This window comes from Halichoerus grypus, chromosome 10, assembly GCF_964656455.1.
Source record: "Halichoerus grypus chromosome 10, mHalGry1.hap1.1, whole genome shotgun sequence".
In the NCBI taxonomy this organism is placed as follows: Eukaryota; Metazoa; Chordata; class Mammalia; order Carnivora; family Phocidae; genus Halichoerus; species Halichoerus grypus.
Genome location: NC_135721.1, coordinates 66,353,587 through 66,359,586, shown reverse-complemented (window position 1 = coordinate 66,359,586; position 6,000 = coordinate 66,353,587).

Sequence of the window (6,000 nt, the reverse complement as noted above, 5' to 3'; positions counted from 1 at the left end):
GTTGAAGAGTTGCTGCCTGTGTTCTCCTTTAGGATTTTGATGGATTCCTGTCTCACATTTAGGTGTTTCAACCATTTAGACTCTATTTTTGTGTGTGGTGTAAGGAAATGGTCCAGTTTCATTCTTCTGCATGTGGCTGTCCAATTTTCGCAACACCATTTGTTGAAGAGACTGTCTTTTTTCCACTGGACATTCTTTCCTGCTTTGTCGAAGATTAGTTGACCATAGAGTTGAGGGTCCATTTCTGGGTTCTCTGTTCTGTTCCATTAATCTATGTGTCTGTTTTTGTGCCAGTACCATACTGTCTTGATGATGACAGCTTTGGAATAGAGCTTGAAGTCTGGAATTGTGATGCCTCCAGCTTTGCTTTTCTTTTTCAACATTCCACTGACTATTCGGGGTCTTTTCTGGTTCCAAACAAATTTTAGGATTATTAGTTCCATTTCTTTGAAAAAAGTGGATGGTATTTAGATGGGGATTGCACTGAATGTGTATATTGCTCTAGGTAGCATTGACATCTTCACAATATTTGTTCTTCCAATCCATGAGCATGGAATGTTTTTCCATTTCTTTGTGTCTTCCTCCATTTCTTTCATGAGTATTTTATAGTTTTCTGAGTACAGATCCTTTGCCTCTTTGGTTAGATTTATTCCTAGGTATCTTATGGTTTTGGGTACAATTGTAAATGGAATCGACTCCTTAATTTCTCTTTCTTCTGTCTTGTTGTTGGTGTATAGGAATGCCACTGATTTCTGTGCATTGATTTTATATCCTGCCACTTTACTGAATTCCTGTATGAGTTCTAGCAGTTTTGGGGTGGAGTCTTTGGGTGTTCCACATAAAGCATCATATCATCTGCAAAGAGTGAGAGTTTGACTTCTTCTTTGCCAATTCGGATGCCTTTTATTTCTTTTTGTTGTCTGATTGCTGTGGCTAGGACTTCTAGTACTATGTTGAATAGCAGTGGTGATAGTGGACATCTCTGCCACGCTCTAATTTTTATTACTGCTTTCCTTCCAGTGTTTTTGGGTTTTGTTTTTATCTAGCTCATTTAGGTATAAGTTTAGATTGTTAGAGATTTTTCTTACTTCTTGAGGTAGGCCTGTATTGCTATAAACTTCCATCTTAGAACAACTTTTGCTGCATCCCAAAGATTTTTGAAACATTTTTATTTTCATATGTCTCCATTATTTTTTATTTGCTTTTTTTTATTTCTTGGTTGACCCATTCATTGTTTGGTAACACATTATTTAACCTCCATGTCTTTGTGTTCTTTCCACATTTTTTCCTGTGGTTCATTTCTAATTTGAGAGCATGTGGTTGGAAAAGATGTATGGTATGACTTCAGTATTTTTGTATCTGTTGAGACTTGTTTTGTGGCCTAATGTGTGATCTATTCTGGAGACTGTTCCATGTGCACTTAAAAAGAATGTGTATTGTCATGTTTTAGAATGGAATGTTGTGACTATATCCATTAGATACATCTGTATGTGTCTTCAGGTCTGAAATGGATCTCTTGTAGGCAGCCTATAGATAGGGAGATAGAATGGATTAAAAAAGACCTGTTATTTGGTTGGAGTGCTTTGTCCATTTACATTCAAAGTAAGTATTGATAGGTATTTATTTATTGCCATTTTGTTACTTGTTTTATAGTTGTTTTAGTAGCTCTTCTCCATTCCTTTCTTTTCTTGCTTTTATTCTCTCATGGTTAGTTGACTTTCTTTTAGTGATATACTTGGATTCCCTTTTCTTTATTTTCTTTATTTTTTTATTTTTGCCTATCACTGATTTTTTGCTTTGTGATTACCATTAGTTTTACATATAACATGTTACACATATAGCAGTTTATGTTCAATTGATGCTTAAGTTTGAACTCATTTTGTATTTCTTCTGCCCCCACACATTTTAGGTATATGTTGTCATACTTAATATCCTTTTATTTTGTGAATTCCTTCTCTGATTTTTATAGATACACTTAATATTACTGTTTTTGTGCTTCCTATTTTTCTTATTCCTATTAATGGTCTTTCCTTTCCATTCAAATAGTTCCCTTTAACATTTCTTGTAGGGCTGGTTTAGTGGTGATGAATTCCTTTAACTTTTGTTTGGGAAACTGTTCATCTCTCCACCTATTCCCTTGCTGGATAGAGGATTCGTGGTTGCAGGTTTTTCTCTTTCAGCACATTGAATATGTTATGTTACTACCTTCTGGCCTGCAAAGTTTGTGCTGAAAAATCAGCTGAAAGTCTTATGGGGTTTCCCTTGTATGTAACTATTTCCTTTTCCTTACTGTTTTTAAGTTGTCTTTTCGTAAATACTTTTGGCCTTTTTAACTACTACATGTCTCGGTGTGGATCTCCTTAGCTTCATTTTGTTGGGCACTCTTTGTGCCTCCTGTATCTGGGTGTCTGGATGTTTCCTTCTCTGGATTTGGGAAGTTTTCAGGGGTTATTTCTTCAAATATTATTCCCCCTTTCTCGTCTTATCATTTTGGGATCTTAAAAATTTGAATGTTATTATGATTGATGGTGTTGCTGATTTTCTGTAGTCTATTTTCATTTGTTAATATTTTTTTCTCTCTCCCGTTCAGGTTAATTGCTTTCCACTACTCTGTCCTCCAGATCACTGATCTGTTCTGCTTCCTCTAGTCAACTATTCATTCCTTCTAGTGTATTTTTATTTTCAGTTTTTGAGTTCTTCATCTCTGATTTGTTCTTATGTTTTCTTTGAGAGTCTCACCAAGGTCCTGCACTTTTTTCTCAAGTCCAATGACTATCTTACAAATATTACTTTAAATTCCCCATTAGGCATATTACTTAACTCCGTTTTATTAAGTCTCTTGCTGTGACTTTGTCCTATTGTTTTATTTGGGACATATTCATCTGTGTCCTCATTTTCTCTAACTCTTTATGTCTATTTCTGTGTGTTCCACTATATGTCCCGCTCTTGAAAGTAGTGGCTTTATGAAGAATAGGCTCTGTAGTGCCCTGCAGTGCAATGTCTCCTGTTCACCAGAATCTGGTGCTTAAGGGGTGTCTCCTATGTGTGTTGTGTGTGCCCTGCTGTTGCAGTAGAGCCATGTTTGCCTCCAGTCAAGTCATCTGCAATGCCCTCTTTACCTGTTGAGGGCAAGGTTTGATCCCTGTGTTGTTAGTAGGCCAGTCTGGAGCATCCTTGGGCTTGAGTTGAGTTAAATCAGGCATATGCCTAGGATGCAGTAGCACCAAATTGCAGGGAGCTTTCCTTGTGTTGTCCCCTGAGAAGTTTTGGTTGGTGGGTGCAGCCTTCAGTCAGAGCAGATGTCTGCCCCCAGCTTGCTGCTGGGGCTGCAGTCAGACTAGTGTGTGTCATTATCTTCCCCTCTTCCTGGGTCAGGAGTCACTTTGTGAGGGTGCTGGTTCCTGTCAGGGCTTCCTGTACACGGCCAGACTTATGGTCCCATATTGGTTTGGTTCTGTTAGGTGTGTATTAGAGGAGGCTACTCTGCTGGCGGATGTGGGGGCAGTGTGCCCAGTGCCAACAACATCAATACTGGTCCAACATCCGAGGGGGCCTTTAGCTTCCTAAGAAAGTTTCTGCAGGGCAGGCCTGGTTGGAGGGGGCTAGCAAGCTAGGGGGAGAGTGTCTGTGCTGTGCCGTTGCCTTCAGGCGTCCCTGTATCTCCTCTGGGGAGCAGAGGAGGGAAACGGTGCCTGCCAGCTCTTTGATTCTTGGAGAAGTTTCCAGGTGATCCCTGCCCCTCCAGCACATGCTCGGAAATTAGTTAAGTAAATATCCTTCCTATATACCCCCTTCCTATATACCCCAGGCATTTTTCAAGCTGCTGCTTCTGTGCTATATCTCAGTGGGGCTTTTTGTTGTGCTATCTCTGTAAGGGTAGGGACTCCACCTTCCCAACTCTCCCAGAGCTGAGCCCACTGATTTTTAAAGTTCCAGGTGTTAAGCCCCACAGATTGTTAGGCCCCTCTGGTTTTCAAAGCCAAATGTTACTAGGATCTGTCTTCCTTGTGTGGGTCCCCCTGCCTGGGGGTGGGGGTTGGTCCTCTTCCTGCCCACCGCATTCCTTTGACTTATGACTGTCTCTACCCTTCCTACCCTCTTTAGTATGGTCTCTTCTCCTCATTTATCTGTGGAGAGTCTGTTCTTCCAGTCTTTCTGTCATTTTCTGGGTACGTTACACTGATGTTGGTGTTATCTAGTTGTATCCATAGGTCTAGGTGAGCTTAGGATCCTCCCATTCTTCCCTGGAAATCACCCCTTGTTATTTTTAAATGGTTTCAAGTGAGATTGTGGATTTAAATGGAATTGAAGTCAAATTCTCCACTTCTTCATCAAACTTCTTGGTTTTCACTGCTTGATTCAACCTCATTTTTTATAAGAAATGTTTTGATCCTCAAGTTATCTTGAAATTTCTATTCATAATGTATTTCAAAAAACTAAAAACATATCCCTGAATGAAGATAATGAAAGTAATTTAAACATGAAATAATGTGCTGCTTACTATTTTTAGACTAAATACCCAGGTATGGCCACACTGGAAGATGTTGTAAAGAGCCAGCTGCTTGTACCTATAATTAACCGCAGAATCACCGAATGCCACAGCTCTGCATGCATGTGATACAGGTGTGTTACATAGACAGCTTGTGTACCTTGAGCAGCATTGTAGTCAAGTACATAGTTTTTCCAAAGGTGAAGCTCTTGATACATTTCTGAACAAAACTGAATATTCCTCTTGATTTACAATGTAGTTGCAATATCAGAAAACTCTGTGTATTAAAATTTTGCAAAAGATAATTTATATGTATTAACTGGAGTTACATTCTTGGCTCTAATTATTATAAACAGATCATTCACTTATGTGGCTGTTCAGAGCATCCAAAAGCCCTGTGGAGTGCCTTACTCTTCTTCTTTGCATGAGACTCTCTGGTAAATTTCAGAAAGATGAGAATATCTAGCTGAAAGAGAGTAGAATCACCCCTTCCCCCCTCCCCGCCCCCCACAAAGTCTTGTGATAACAAAAAACTCCCTAAGAAATTCACCAAATGTAATCTAGGGGATAGCAGGACCACTGTCAAGACCTACTGTAATGCAGTAGATTGCCTAAAGATCTCCCCTAAAGCTAACTCTATATATATCTGGGTCTTGTGGTTTTATCTTGTGGGCATACTATATAGTGGTTAAGTGGGTAGCTAGAAATTATTATTATTATGTGCTTAGTCAAGGTCTATTCTTATGCATTTAGTCAAGGAGCATATTCTCTGAAGCTTTCTGTATTTAAAGTAGCATCTCTTAAAATAGAGATTAATTACACAGAGGCAAAAGGTGAAGCTATAGAAGAAATGTGATGCTGGTCTCACTCCATTACTTTCAAGAATGGAACACAGTGACACATACAGATGCTCTAGAAGAGAATAAAAATCTATTTTTCTGTCTAAGATGTTCCTGTGACACTTGAAAAATTCTTAAGAGGGATTTCTCCTTGACTGTATACTGGCCCACAATGAAGCTAAAAATACTTTGTGCTTCAGGCATTCTTTTTCTAAGTGACAATGCAAAGGAAAGAGGGAGAGGTGTTTCCCTTCAGTTACTTAGATTTTTGTTCTCTTTTGTTTCTGTCCTAAACAATGGCCACCAAAGAAGTCCAATTTGAATTAAAACTCTAAAAACTGAACAAGTGGGGTATTTATCCCTGTCATCTTTTCACTATGATTCACCATTCACTTTTTATTATAACTAGATTTGTTTAATATTAAAATACTTTATCTCTCAAAATATAAGACACATTTATACTTCAGTTGTCAAGGAAGCATTCTTTTACATTGTTCATGGCTATGTGTTGTTTTGACCTTTCTTGGAGAATTTCATCTGCCCATTTGTAGTGAGGAAAAGCACTATCAACATTGTTAACTTTCAGGAGAAAGTTAATTTGATTAATTAGAAATTGTCTGCACATCTTAACCTCTAGTGTATCCTAGATTTACTTTATTTCCTACCTGCCTA